Source organism: Anomaloglossus baeobatrachus, chromosome 1 (assembly GCF_048569485.1).
Source record: "Anomaloglossus baeobatrachus isolate aAnoBae1 chromosome 1, aAnoBae1.hap1, whole genome shotgun sequence".
Lineage (NCBI taxonomy): Eukaryota > Metazoa > Chordata > Amphibia > Anura > Aromobatidae > Anomaloglossus > Anomaloglossus baeobatrachus.
In genome coordinates this window covers 199,661,940-199,677,482 of record NC_134353.1, presented here as the reverse complement: position 1 = coordinate 199,677,482, position 15,543 = coordinate 199,661,940, and the positions used below count along the sequence as shown (strand labels likewise).

The following is a 15,543-nucleotide window of genomic DNA, read 5'->3' as shown; positions in this document are numbered from 1 at the left end:
GGTTGGATTATAAACCGGGAGAAGTCCAGACTCCATCCTCTGCAACGTCAGGCCTTTCTGGGTCTCATCCTGGACTCGACCACACAGATGTCCTTTCTCCCAGAGGAGAAACAGCTCAGGATTCGTTCCCTGGTCACCTCGGCAATTCACAATCCGGTCATGTCCCTCCGTCAAGCAATGTCCCTGGTCGAGTCCCTTTCAGCCTGCATCCCCGCGGTCCCTTGGGCTCAGATACATATGCGCTCCCTTCAGATGGAGGTCCTGGGCTGGCAGCTGCGGTCAGGAGGCTGTTTGGACCGCCTGATCCGGTTAGATCCCGAAGTCCTTCCTTCCCTGTCCTGGTGGCAGGACCTAGCGCATCTGTCTGCAGGGGTTGCATGGTGTCCCAGGGTCACAGATGTTATCACCACCGATGCCAGTCACCTGGGCTGGGGGGCCCACTTGGGTTCTCGGAAGCTACAGGGTGTTTGGGACGCTCAGCTGCGACATCAGTCTTCCAACTTCAGGGAGCTCATGGCGGTGAATCTAGCCCTTCAGGGCTTCCTCCATTGCCTCTCAGGTCGGAGTGTTCAGATCCTTTCGGACAACAGGGTGGTGGTGGCCTATCTGAACCGTCAGGGAGGCAACAGGTCCTCACGACTCCTTGCCCTCACTATCCGGATCTTTCATCTTCTGGAATCCCACCGTCTCCACCTTCGGGCCCTTCATATTCCTGGGAAGGACAACATAGAGGCGGACTTCCTGAGCAGGCATCATCTCCATCAGGGGGAATGGGCCCTGAACCCCCGAGTCTTTCAGTTGATCGTCGCTCTTTGGGGAGTGCCGGTTTTAGACCTGTTTGCAACCAGGGCCAACAGGCAGCTGGAAAGATTCTGCTCTCTCAATCCCAGGGATCGTCCCTGGGCGATAGACGCAATGCAGGTATCCTGGTCCCAGGGTCTTCTGTATGCCTTCCCTCCCTTGATCCTTCTCCCGGCAGTACTCAGGAAGATCCGGGAGGACCAGGCTCATGTAATTCTCATTGCTCCATTCTGGCCCAAGAGGGCCTGGTTTTTCTGGCTTCAGAAGCTGGCAATATCGGAACCTTGGGTCCTTCCAGAGGACTCGGACCTTCTCGTGCAGGGCCCAGTCTGCCACCCCATGGATCCTGCCCTCCACCTGACAGCCTGGCATTTGAGCGGCAGGTCCTCTTACCCAGAGGCTTCTCGAAAGTCGTGGTGTCTACCCTCCTTAAGAGTAGGAAGGCGGTTACCACGGGTATTTATGGCAGGGTCTGGCAAAAGTTCCTGCATGTTTCCGGTGCACTGGTGATGGGTCCTCCTGCTATCTCGGCCAGAAGGGAGTGGTACTGGGCCTGGCCACTAACACCCTTAAAGTCCAGGTTTCAGCCCTTGGTGCCCTTTATAATCAGAACCTGGCTGGGAATCCCTGGATTAGCCGCTTTATTAGGTCATGTGCTAGATCTGCCCCGGTTCCCATTCCTCGTATGCCCCCCTGGAATTTGAATCTTGTCCTGGATGCTCTTGTAGACACTCCTTTTGAGCCTCTCTCGGAAGTTCCCCTTAAAATCCTGTCCCTAAAGGTGGCACTCCTCATTGCACTGACGTCCGCTAGGAGGGTGGGGGATTTATAGGCTCTCTCGATTGTCCATCCATATACCCAGGTTCTGGCAGACAGAGTGGTATTGCGCACGGACCCTTCCTACCTCCCTAAGGTGGTTAAGCCCTTTCACAGGTCACAGGAGATTATTTTGCCTTTCTTTTGTGACCCCCCCTTCAAATGACAAGGAAGCCAGGCTTCATAGATTGGATGTGAGAAGGGCCCTTCTTACCTACCTGGATAGGACTAGGGACTGGCGGAAGTCCCAGGCCCTGTTCGTGGCATTTCAGGGCAGTACTAAGGGTTGCCAGGTGTCTAAGGCTAAAGTGGCACGTTGGCTTCGGGACGCCATCTCCCTAGCTTACTCGGCCAAGGGTGTCCCTGCTCCCCTTCGTATTAGAGCTCACTCTACTAGGTCAGTCTCCACTTCATGGGCTGAAAGGGGTGAGGTCTCTGTTGAACAGATTTGCAGGGCCGCCACTTGGGCCTCTGATTCTACGTTTTTTCGTCACTATAGACTTGACTTATCCTCCACGGCTGACCTTTCTTTTGGTAGACGGGTTCTCCAAGCGGTGGTCCCTCCCTAAGGTGATTGGTCTATAGAATCTCTCAGGTGGTGCTGTCATGGGCGAAGGGGAAAAAATCTTAATTACTTACCGGTAATGTGATTTTCAGTAGCCCATGACAGCACCCTTAGTTCCCCCCCCTTTTCACTGGTTCTGGGCACACTTCGGGGAGTGTTACCGTTAATGGTGTATTCCTGGTGGTGGTGTGATTAACGTTTCTGGTTTTGTTTTGTTGGTCCTCTCTGGCTCTGTAAACCTACTGATGTGGAGGAGAGGTGCCGCCTTTTTATCAGTGGGTTTCCTGTCCTGATGTGGGCGGAACCTATCTCTCAGGTGGGGCTGTCATGGGCTACTGAAAATCACATTACCGGTAAGTAATTAAGATTTTTCCATTGTTAACGGTCGTTCCCTGCTGTCACACGCAACGACGTCGCTAACAATGCCGGATGTGCGTCACGGAATCCGTGACCCCGGCGATATATCGTTAGATACGTCGCTGCGTGTGACGGGGCCTTAATAGCTGTAAAACCTGTTTATCATTGTTGCATATCCTTAACACATAAAAATTGTTAATTTTTTGAATGCATTTAATTCATGTCACACGGACGACACATGAATATCACATGGATGTCATCAATGTGCTGTACGTGTTTTTAACGGACCAATAGACTTCTATTGACCTTTGTCATCCACGCTGATGATAAAAACATAGGATATGTCTCCATGTAGATCACACAGACACACGTGTGATTCACCCAGAAACATGGTCCGTGTCAAAACACAGAGGTATGTAAATTAGCACAGATTTTAATGAGCATGTTGTGAACGTGTCTCCAGTCCGTGTGAAAATGGACACCAGACGTACTGAAAACACAGATGTGTGAATGGGGCCTAAGTTAGCGTGTGTTCACATTCGTTTTTTTATGGAGCAGAAACTCCAAATCCTCGTAAAAAAACTCAAAACTTGCTTCTGGTGATGCATAAGGCTATGTGCGCACGTTGCGTATTTGCATGCAGTTACGCTGCGATCTGCACCACAGCGTAACTGCATGCGTCCGGTGTCCCCAGCATAATCTATGAAGATTATGCAGGAGACGTGCGCACATGGCGTATTAGAGTGCAGCGCTTCGGCTGCTGCCCGAAGCGCGCGTTCTAAGAAGTGACATGTCACTTCTTTCCTGCGCTCTGCCTGCATCCCCCGCTCTGTCTATGGAAGGGGCTGCACTCAGAGCGCATTAAATCGGCTTTTTTTTTTTCATCACGGACTCTTTCTGCAGCGATTTGAAGCGCACATGTGCTGTTCAAATCACTGCAGAAATTTCTGCAGGGACAAACGCTACGTGTGCACATAGCCTTAATGTACTGATGTGGCTCTGGTGATGTATTCATGAAAGTACCTCTTTAAAATTTTTGTGGCCCTTGGGATTGGTGCAGTATGGCCCCTGATGTAAGTGATGTAGGAAAGCAAGTGGGCAAGTCCTGGACAGGAGGTAAGTATTTCTGAGGTGGCTAACCTCGATGATGCAAGTCCTGGAAAGAATGGTCCAGCAAAAATAGGTTGCTGAGAGGTTTTTTTTTAATGGGACTGGATTGTGGGTCCAAGTTTTAGGAGCTGCCAAAGAGCTCTGGTGGGGAATGGCTGCTCCCTTATCTCCAGTTTGGGCTTTCAGGTCCTAAAAAGGCAGCTGAAGTAGCTTAGGTGTGTCTAAAGGCCCCGTCACACTAAGCAACTTACCAGCGATCCCAACAACGATAGGGATCGCTGGTAAGTTGCTAGGAGGTTGCTGGTGAGATGTCACACTGCGACGCTCCAGCGATCCCACCAGCAACCTGACCTGGCAGGGATCGCTGGAGCGTGGCTACACGAGTTGCTGGTGAGCTCACCAGCAACCAGTGTCCAGCCCCCAGCGCCGCGTGGAAGATGCTGCGCTTGGTAACTAAGGTAAATATCGAGAAACCAACCCGATATTTACCTTGGTTACCAGCTCACGCAGCTACACGTGCAGAGAGCAGGGAGCAGCGCACACTGAGCGCTGGCTCCTTGCTCTCCTAGTACAGCACACATCGGGTTAATTACCCGATGTGTGCTGCAGCTAAATGTGCACAGAGCAGGGAGCAGCGCACAATGCTTAGCGCTGGCTCCCTGCTCTCCTAGTACAGCACACATCGGGTTAATTACCCGATGTGTGCTGCAGCTAAATGTGCACAGAGCAGGGAGCAGCGCACAATGCTTAGCGCTGGCTCCCTGCTCTCCTAGTTACAGCACACATCAGGTTAATTACCCGATGTGTGCTGCAGCTAAATGTGCACAGAGCAGGGAGCAGCGCACAATGCTTAGCGCTGGCTCCTTGCTCTCCTAGTTACAGCACACATCGGGTTAATTAACCCGATGTGTCCTGCAGCTACATGTGCACAGAGCAGGAGCCGGCACTGACAGTGAGAGGGCGGATGCTGGTAACGAAGGTAAATATCGGGTAACCAAGGACAGGGCTTCTTGGTTACCCGATGTTTACATTGGTTACCAGCCTCCGCAGAAGCCGGCTCCTGCTGCCTGCACATTTAGTTGTTGCTGTCTCGCTGTCACACACAGCGATCTGCGCTTCACAGCAGGACAGCAACAACTAAAAAATGGCCCAGGACATTCAGCAACAACCAACGACCTCACAGCAGGGGCCAGGTTGTTGCTGGATGTCACACACAGCAACATCGCTAGCAACGTCACAAAAGTTGTTCGTTAGCAGCGATGTTGCTAGCGATGTTGCTTAGTGTGACGGGGCCTTAACCTGCTAAGGCTGCTTTCACACATTCGGTTTTTGCTGTGCGGCACAATACGGCGCTTTGTGGGAAAACCGCATCCGTTTTTTTTGCCGCCGGGTGCGTTTTTTCCACATAAACTTTTATTAGCGCCGGATTGTGCCGCATGGCCTTGCGTTGCGTCCGTTTTTTGACGGACGCGGCATATTTAGTTCAAGTAAACGTTTTTGTCTGCGGCGAAAAAAAACGCATCGCGTCGGATCCGGCGCGATGCGGCGCGATTTACAATGCAAGCCTATGGACGCCGGATGCGTTTTTTTGAACTGCGCATGCTCAATTTCAAGCCGTATCCGTCAAAAAACGGACGGGCCGCCTGGAAAAACTTATGCAACGGATCCGTTTTTTTCCACCGCATCCGTTGCATAGGTTTTTGAGCTGCATTGTGCCGTACTGCAAAAAACGGATGTGTGAAAGCAGCCTAAGGCCCCTTTCACACGTCAGTGATTCTGGGACGTTTGTGCTTTTTTTTAAACGTCCCAGAATCACTGACATACGCAGACCCATTATAATGAATGGGTCTGCTCACACGTCAGTGATTTTTCACTGCACGTGTCTCCGTGCAGCGTACCCACTTGTGCGTGATTGCTGCACGGAGACATGTCCATTTTTTTCTGGCATCACTGATGTTCCACGGACCACGCAGTGGTGTGGTCCGTGAAACACGTGCCAGAAAAAAACGTGTTTTTAAAATAAAAAACATTTTAACTCACCCGGCGTCCAGCGATGTCCTCTGCAGCCCGTTCTCCCTGCTCCTTCTGTGCCGGCTGATTACTGTCGCGCATATTCATTATGCGCGACACAGCCGACCCGGAAGCAGCTGCTGCAGGGGTCACCGCCGGCCAGATGCTGCGTCGCGGGAGCGATCAGCACCATGGACAGCGGGAGCACGCACAGGTGAGTGAATCTCTAAGTGCAATCACGGGCCACGGAGAACGGAGCCCGAATTGCTCTTAGACAACCCACGTGTGCCGTGATTTTCGGCACAAGGAGGGACATGTGCGTGTTTTACACGCCAGTGAAAAACGTCTGTGTTTTTCACTGACGTGTGAAACGGGCCTAACTGTAGTGTGCATGCTCATTATTGCTGAGGAAACTGAAGGAGTAGTTGTGTGCTGGGCCTGAAGAGAGACAGGCCTGGACTGTCCATCCAGTGTTACCAAGTCAGTGACACCGTTAAATTTATATTACCTTTACGGGCAAAGGAAAGGACTGTTTTTTTAATAACTACTTATGGAGAAAGCTCTTTTGTGTTTGTTTCATTTACAAAACTGTGAGGATTATGAAGATAAACTTTACGATTTAATTTTTAAATCGTGTGCTGGTGCTTATTCAAGTGACTTCCAGGGGGCTGAAACTCTGCATTGGCTAAATACCAGTGATTGGAGCTAGCTGCAATCGCTGCTGTTACAGGCATGTGACGGCTGTATAAGGCAGCAGCACCCTCCGTGTATGGAACAGACTTTGTACTTTCATCTACCTAAGGGCATATATTTGTTGGGTCGGATAGTTTTTTTGCCACTACCGTATTATGTGTTACATTCCAAATAGTGACTTGATCAGAAGTGGTCTATCTGCTGGAACCCAAATCGATCATCAAAACTGGGATTTTTATTCCTATAGGCCGCTTTACACTCAGCGAGATCGCTAGCGATGTGACACGTCCAGATCGTTGCTATGATTTGCCGAGGTCGCTCATTGGTTGTTTGGTAGCGGTCACACGTACCCATCTCACAAACAATGCTACATCGTTCAGCGATATATTGTTTGACCAAGGCGGTCGTGTGGACACCGTCACACAGCATTCCTCCCAACGATTCCGGCAACAACAAAGGCGTATAATTGTCCATAGCATGACGTGACACCTGGCGTAGCACCAATCAGAGCGGAGGAGGCGTGGAGCATTGCTTGTAACAACACGCCCGCGTCGTTGATGAAGGACGCACTAACGATGTTGTTCGTCGTTGGCAGGGTGTCAAACATAGCAATATGTCTGCTGCGTTCGAAACAACGAACAATATTTTGAAAATGAACAACGATCAACGATTTTCGCTAGTTTAACGATCGTTCGGAGTAACGGAGTTCGTAGGTGTCAGACGCAACGACGTCGCTAACGACGACGGAAATGCGTCACGAAAACCGTGACCCTGACGACATCATCAGATAAATCGTAGCGTGTAACGGGGCCATAGGGCTGCTTCTCACTTGCGAGTTTCTCGCAGTAGAGCAATGCGAGAAAATCTCGAATTGGAATCGGACACATGTTAGTGAATGATTCAGCTCGCATTTGCGATTTTTTTTCTCAGTCTAAATCGGACTGAGAAAAAAAATCGCAGCATGCTGCTTTTTTGCGAGTTTCTACTGCGAGTCTCTCCAGTGCAAGTCTATGGGAGCGTGTAAAAAAATCGGATGTCACGGGACGGCACTTACACCATCCTAGTGACATCCGATTTTCTAAATATATTTCTCGCATGTTTCCTAAAACACTGGAAACGAGTGATGTCTCACAATGTCTGTCAATCACTATTCTCTGTCAGTCGGTCTCTCCCTCTCGGTCTCTATTCTCTCTCTGTCGGTCAGTCTGTCGGTCGGTCACTATCTCTGTCCCTCACTCTCTGTCCATGTCGGTCTATCCATCTCCCCCCCCTCTCTCATACTCACCGATCCCCGATCACCAGCGCGGCGCTGCACGGCGTTCACACTGCTCCGGCGGCTTCTCTTTTAAAAAAGCCGGCCGCTCATTATTCAATCTCGTATTCCCTGCTTTATCCGCCCACAGGCGCCTATGATTGGTTGCAGTGAGACACGCTTCCACGCTGAGTGACAGGTGTCTCATTGCACCCAATCACAGCAGCCGTTGGGCGTGTCTATGCTGTGCAGTAAAATAAATAAATAAATAATTAAAAAAAACGGCGTGCGGTCCCCTTCAATTTTAATACCAGCCAGATAAAGCCATACGGCTGAAGGCTGGTATTCTCAGGATGGGGAGCTCCACGTTATGGGGAGATCCCCAGCCTAACAATATCAGCCAGCAGCCGCGCAGAATGGCCACTTCTATTAGATGCGACTGTTCTGGGACTGTACCCGGCTCTTCCCGATTTGCCCTGGTGCGTTGGCAATCGGGGTAATAAGGAGTTAATGGCAGCCCAAAGCTGCCACTAAATCCTAGATTAAAGGGGTTATCCGGCTTATTTTGAGTTTTTTTCATTATTACCCTATTGGGCTACATTGGGGCAGGTAAGTAGATAGAGACCACTTACCTGCCCTGCTGTCAGCCCCTCTCCCCCGACTCAGAGTGGTCATGTGACCGCTCCTGCCGCGATTTTGCTGCTTTCAGCCATTTCATGTCAACGTGGGCAGGGCCATGTTGACATGCAAATCTGGAAACAGCATGTCGCCGCCCTGCTGGGCGGGTACTGTGCGTGGAGTTCCCACCCCCTTCCCTGCACCCTCCCACACATTGCCCCGCACCCCGTACTCTGCCCACAACCTCCCCCTGCACTTCTGTGGGACCCGTGACCTGGAGGCGGGGCCTGGCGGTGGCTGCCGTGGTGTCACCGCCAGCACCGGGCCCCCTGCTCAGGATCACACATTCAAATGTACCGGCATCACACATCACAGATGCCGGTACATTTGAAAGCGCTGATGAGAAGGAGCGCAGCGCTGCTTCTCATCACTGCCCCGCTGTCTGTGCTCTCTTCAGGACAGCGGTGACGTCACTACTGTGCTGATATGGCCAGAGCACAGACAGCGCGCGGACGTGCAGGAGCGGCGGGGACCGAGGACGGGTGAGTATGTACTCCCTACATGTGTTCCCTATGGGGGTAGGGGGGGGGGTCGGTGCAGAGCGCCGTGTGTGCGTGCAGTGCAGAGCCCAATGTGTATGCGGTGCAGAGCCTGATGTGTGTATGCGGTGCAGAGCCTGATGTGTGTATGCGGTGCAGAGCCTGATGTGTGTATGCGGTGCAGAGCCTGATGTGTGTATGCGGTACAGAGCCTGATGTGTGTATCTGGTGCAGAGCCTGATGTGTGTATGCGGTGCAGAGCCTGATGTGTGTATGCGGTGCAGAGCCTGATGTGTGTATGCGGTGCAGAGCCTGATGTGTGTATGCGGAGCAGGGTCTGATGTGGTGGGGGGTGCAGAGCCTGATGTGGGGCTGTTATTTGCAATGCTGTAGTGATAACAGGTCAGGTGCTGGGACAGAATGTACTGACAGGGAATGTGTGTGCAGGGGGCGGGCAGGGGGCGGGCAGGGGGCAGGGCTGGACACTGGGGAGGGGCTAGACACTGAAGCCAGGCGGTGCCAGCTCTGACTGGGAGGTTTTGCACAGGAAGTGGTCAGTTTGCTGGAGCTGAATGTAAACAGAGAGCTGCAGAGAATAAAGGGTGAATTCAAGAGGAAGAAAAGTTAGAAAACAAAAAATAACAATGTAGGGGTGTTTTATATGACAATACAGCACAGATTAGCTTAAACTCAAAAATTTTTGTTATTTCGGACAACCCCTTTAAAAAGGTTATCCGGCTTCTTTTGACTTTTTTTCATTATTACACTATTGGGCTACATTGGCGCAGGTAAGTAGATAGAGACCACTTACCTGCCCCGCTGTCAGCCCCTCTCCCCCGGCTCAGAGCGGTCATGTGACCCCTCCTGCCGCGATTTTGCTGCTTCCGGCCTTTGCACGTCTACATGGGCAGGGCCATGTTGACATGCAAATCTGGAACAGCATGTCACCTCCCTGCTGGGCTGTACAGTGTTTGGAGTAAACGCCCCCGTTCCCTGCCCCCTCCCACACATTCCCCCCGCACCCCGTACTCTGCCCACAACCTCCCACACACTCCGTAGTCTCCCTCCTCCGCCTCCTGTGCCCAGCTACGTGCGCCCTGAATTGCAGCCGAGTCAGTGTCCAGTTCAATAAGGCAAGGAACACTTGTTGTCCGATACACTGCCAGCGCTGTGTCCCCAGCGCTTTATTATGTTTACTGCCTGACGCCCTGGGAACTGTTCCCCCCCCCATTTCACCAACCCCCCCCCCCCCCCTGTCAGTGTTTGCCCCCCTCTGCAGTATAAGCTGCCTCTCATTCTCAGCCTGCATTGCGTGCATCCGCGGGGATGACGAGCGCTGCTTCACTGCCCGTGCAGTCTGTGTCCCGCTCCCTGCCAGCCCCGCAGCTGCCCGCACTGCAATGTCAGTGTCTGCCCGCAGTATCTGCAGCTTCTCACGCCGTGGGGCTGGCAGGGAGCGGGACACTGACGCTCTCCCGCTGTGACGCACAGATCGCTGTGTGTGACAGCGAGAGAGCGACGAAATGAAGCCAGCAGGAGCCGGCATCAGGCAGCTGCGGAAAGCTGTCACCAAGGTAAACATCGGGTAACCAAGGTGGTTACCCGATATTTACCTTAGTTACCAGCCTCCGCCGCTCTCGCTGCCAGCGCCGGCTCCTGCTCTGTGCACATGTAGCTGCAGTACACATCGGGTTAATTAACCCGATGTGTACTGTAGCTAGGAGAGCAGGGAGCCAGCGCCCAGTGTGCGCGGCTCCCTGCTCTCTGCAGATGTAGCTGCAGGTTAGATTAGATGACATAATTACCTGCAGTAACGATCTCCTGCCTCCTGACATCACCGCGGTCACTGCCTTCTCTGCCCGTCTCGCGGGCGGCCCGAGACTGTCACTAGCAGTGACGTCACGGGCTCTCGCGATACTGCGTAGAACGCGGCGGGCATAGAAGTCAGTGACAGCGCTGACGTCAGGAGAGCATGAGATCGTTACTGCAGGTAATGAACTCATCTAACCTCCTGACGGCAGCGCTCGGCATCCCCTGCAGTGACCTGGGCTGACCTATTGATGTTAGCTCAGGTCACTGCACGGCTCTCCCAGCCAATGGGGAACATTTTGTTCTTCATTGACTGGGAGTCTCATTGACTATGGTATGGATCGCCGTGCGACACCGTTATTGGATTACGCCGGACCCGGATTTGATTGTTCTTGTCAATAAATTGTTGAAAGAGGGAATGTGGGGAGTGTTTTTTCAAATAAAAATTTTTTGGTTGTCTATTTTTTATTTCTTACTGACTGGGTTGGTGATGTCGGGTATCTGATAGACGCCTGACCTCACCAACCCCAGGGCTTGATGCCAGGTGACATTACACATCTGGCATCAACCCCATATATTACCCCGTTTGCCAACGCACCAGGGCGCGGGATGAGCTGGGGCAAAGCGCCAGGATTGGCACGTCCAATGGATGCGCCACTTCTGGGGCAGCTGTAGCCTGCTATTTTTAGGCTGGGGAGTGTCCAATAACGGTGGACCTCCCTAGTCTGAGAATAACAGACCACAGCTGTCCGCTTTACCTTGGCTGGTGATCCAATTTGGGGGGGACCCCACGTTTTTTGTTTTTAATTATTTATTTAATTTTAAATAACAGCGTGGGGTGCCCTCTGTTTTGGATTACCAGCCAAGGTGAAGCTGCCAGCTGTGGTCTGCAGGCTGCAGCCGTCTGCTTTACCCTAGCTGGCTACAAAAGATAAGGGGGACCTCACGTCGTTTTTTTTTTTTTATTAATTCTTTATTTATTGGCTAAATACAAGGCTAAGCACCCCTTAGTGCCACATGAAAGGCACTAAAGGTGGCTTTACACACTGCAACATCGCAAACGACATCGCTGTAACGTCACCGGTTTTGGGACGTTACAGCGACCTCCCCAGCGACATTGCAGTGTGTGAAACACATCAGCGACCTGGCCTCTGCTGTGAAGTTGTGATCGCTAGAAATCGTTCAGGACCATTCTTTGTTCCTTTTGTTTCCCGCTGTGCAGCAAAGTCTCAGTGTGTAAAGGGGACTTTACAGCGACCACGCGGCTCTGTCTGTGTAGCGTCATGATTAGCGGTCACCTGTGAAGGATTCACCGGTGACCGCTAATCCCCCGAGTGACTGAAGTTTCCCCCCCTCTCTCATACTCAACGATCCCCGATGCTGCATGGCGTTCACACTGCTCCAGCGGCTTTTCCTTTTTTGAAAAAGCCGACCGCTCATTAAACAATCTCGTATTCCCTGCTTTCCCCACCCACAGGCGCCTATGATTGGTTGCAGTGAGACACGCCCCCACGCTGAGTGACAGGTGTCTCACTGCACCCAATCACAGCAGCCGGTGGGCGTGTCTATACTGTGCAGTAAAATAAATAAATAAATAATTAAAAAATCCGGCGTGAGGTCCCCCCTATTTTAATACCAGCCAGATAAAGCCATAAGGCTGAAGGCTGGTATTCTCAGGATGGGTAGCCCCACGTTATGGGGAGCCCCCCAGCCTAACAATATCAGCCAGCGCCGCTCAGAATTGCCGCATACATTAGATGCGACAGTTCTGGGACTGTACCCGGCTATTCCCGATTTGCCCTGTTGCATTGGCAAATCGGGGTAATAAGGACTTATTGGCAGCCCATAGCTGCCAATAAGTCCTAGATTAATCATGTCAGGTGTCTGACCGAGATACCTTCCATGATTAATCTGTAAATTACAGTTAAAAAACACACACACCCGAAAAATCCTTTATTAGAAATAAAAAACACTAACAAATTCCCTCATTACCAATTTATTACCCACAACAAAGCCCTCCTTGTCCGGCGTAATCCACGTTCCTCCAGCGTCGCATCCAGCTCTGCTGCATGCAGGTGACAGGAGCTGCATAATACACCGCCGCTACGGTCACCTCCACGCAGCTAATGAAGACAGCCGCGCGATCGGCTGAGCTGTCACTGAGGTTACCTGGATGCAGCGGTGGCCGCGGGTAACCTCAGTGACAGTCCAGCTGATCGCGCTACTCAGCCGCCGCTCCTGTCAGCTCCACACAGCAAATGAGGTGAGTATCGCGATCAGCTGAGCTGTCACTGAGGTTACCCGCGGCCACCGCTGCATCCACCGTGTGTGTGTGTATGTCCGCTAAAGGAATCCGCTCTCATTATATTGTATACACATAACTATATGACACAAACCACGCACACACACACACATGTACCGTACATACATGGCGTATATATCTACTATAGACTCACATTGGGTGCTATATATAGTCTGCCTTACACAGTATTCATTTATCTATAAGGGGTGAGGAACATGTAACAACTCTTTCTGTTACCATTGTGGATGGGATGTGATTGCTGTGTCACAGATGAGAGAAGCTGGATCTCTGCTCTGTCACATGCTGAGAGGTCAGGTGCTGGGCAGAATACTGACAGCCTTTGAATGTGCAGAGGGAGGGCAGGGGGTGTTCCTGTACACTGAGGCCAGGCAGGGGGTGTTCCTGTACACTGAGGCTGGGCGGTGACAGCTCTGACTGAGGTTTGGCAACCAAGAATACAGGAAATTGTCATGTTTGTTGGAGCTAAATGTAAACAAGAGCTGCAGGGAATAAAGTGTGAATTCAAGAGAAACAAAAGTTAGAAAACAGAAAATAACAATGTAGGGGTGATTTATATGACAATACAGCACAGATTAGCTTACAATTTTTTTTGGAGTGTATGTCGGATAACTCCTTTAATCATTGCAGGTGTCTATGAGACACCCCCAATGATTAACCTGTAAATTAAAGTTAATAAACACACACAGTGAAAAAATCCTTTATTTGAAATAATAAACAATAACAAAGACCCTCATTCACCACTTTATTAAGTACCCAAAAAACCCATCCATGTCCGACGTAATCCACAGAGGTCCAGTGTGGCTTCCAGCTCTGCTACATGAAGGTGACAGGAGCTGCAGAAGACACCGCCGCTCCTGTCAGCTCCATGCAGCAACTTAGGTGAGAAGCGCGATCAGCTGATGTCAGTCAGGTAACTCGTGGCCACCGCTGGATCCTTCAACAGTGACAGCAAGTCGCCCGAGTGACAGCGATGAAGTCACAGGTGAGTTGCGGTCACGGGGGGAGGATCCAGCTAGCCGCGGGTAACCTGAGTGACAGCAGCGCTAATCGCACTGCTCACTTCATTCATTCAGGAGATTAGCGGTCACCGGTGAATCCTTCACGGGTGACCGCTAATCAGGACGCGACACAGACAGAGCTGCGGTATGACAATGAAGTCGGGTGAAGTTCACCCGAGTTCATTCTGATCGTGTGGCTCTGTCTGTGTCTGCTGTCATCTGCCATTCAGCTCTGCTACATGGCTGTGCTGTCAGCGGCCATGTAGCAGAGCTGAATGGCAGATGACAGCTGCTGAGAAAAAAAAAGATCACACACGGATCACACACGCATTGCACACGCACTGCAATCATGAGAAAAATCTCAGGATCGCAGTGCAGTTGCATTGCACTCTGACCTAACGTGAATTAAAATCAGCCGAGTTTTTTTCAGCCAACTCGGACCGATTTTACTCACATAGATGTGTTTCCAGCCTTAAGATTATATAATGGAGCAGCATACCTGGCTGGGTCCTCCCTTGTAGTTCTCGGCTGATTCCTGACCTTTCTCACAATCATCCTTACCTCAGGAGGAGAGATCTTACATGGAGCCCCAGACCGAGTAAGAATGATAGTCATCTTGCATTTCTTCCATTTTCTAATAATTGCAACAACAGTTATTGACTTCTCACCAAGCTGCTTGCCTATTTTCCTGTAGACCATCCCAGCTTTGTGCTGATCTACAATTTTGGCCCCCGTGTTCTTACACAGCTCTTTTATGTAGGCTATGGTGAAGAGGCTGGAGTGTGATTGATTGAGTGTGTGGACAGGAGTCTTTTATACAGGTAAAACAGATGCAATTAATACAGGTAATAAGTGCAGAGTAGGAGGGCTTCTTAAAAAAAAACAACTTAACAGGTCTGTGAGAGGCAGAAGTCTTGCTGGTTGGTGGGTGATCAAATACTTATTTCATGCAATAAAATGCATATTAATTATTTAAAAATCATACAATGTGATTTTCTGGATTTTTTTTTACAGTTGAAGTGTACCTATGATAAAAATTACAGACCTCTCCATTCTTTGTAGATGGGAAAACTTGCAAATTCGGCAGTATATAAAAAACTTATTTTCCCCACTGTATGTTTCATAAAATGTTATACCATTGGTCAGGGAAAAATACAATTAAATTTTTACCACTTAAATGTTTTAGCCCCAGATTTTACATTTTCACAAAGGGAAATAGATAAAATTATCACACAATTTCTCATGAACGTAGCAATGCCTCACATGTGACTGTATTTTACTGTTTGGCCACACAGCGAGACTCGGGAGGGAAGGAGCACTATTTGACTTCTGGAGTGCAGAGTTTCCCACAATACATTGCGGACTCCATATACTGAGTCCCTAAGTGCCAGAAGAACAGAAACCTCACTCAGGTAACCCCAATTTGGAATTACACCCCTCTGGGAATTCATCTACGGGTTTAGTGATAATTTGGACTTAGGCTATGTGCGCACTAGAAAAGTGATTTTTCTCAAAATTTCTTGAGAAACTTCTGGGAGTTGAAGATTACCGCACCTGCGGTAAAAAACCGCACCAAAACCGCGGGAAAACTGCATGCGTTTTTGCCGCGGTTTTGCCGCGGTTTTTCCGTAGGTTGGTCCCTGCGGTTTTTT

The 15,543-nt window shown here is 50.5% G+C and overlaps 1 protein-coding gene across 2 annotated transcripts in view; it reads left to right on the top strand.

Annotated features, from left to right (window-relative positions):
* RBM46 (RNA binding motif protein 46) overlaps nucleotides 1-15,543 on the top strand; it is a 120,443-nt gene that overhangs the window by 10,673 nt on the left and 94,227 nt on the right. The window contains exon 1 of one of the 2 annotated variants that reach the window (XM_075347659.1): nucleotides 15,277-15,303. The exons of the other annotated variant lie outside the window; for it this stretch is intronic. The gene's annotated coding sequence lies outside the window, so the exon portion shown is untranslated. Of the gene's footprint in view, nucleotides 1-15,276; nucleotides 15,304-15,543 lie in introns of those variants that run through there. 2 annotated transcript variants of the gene reach the window in all.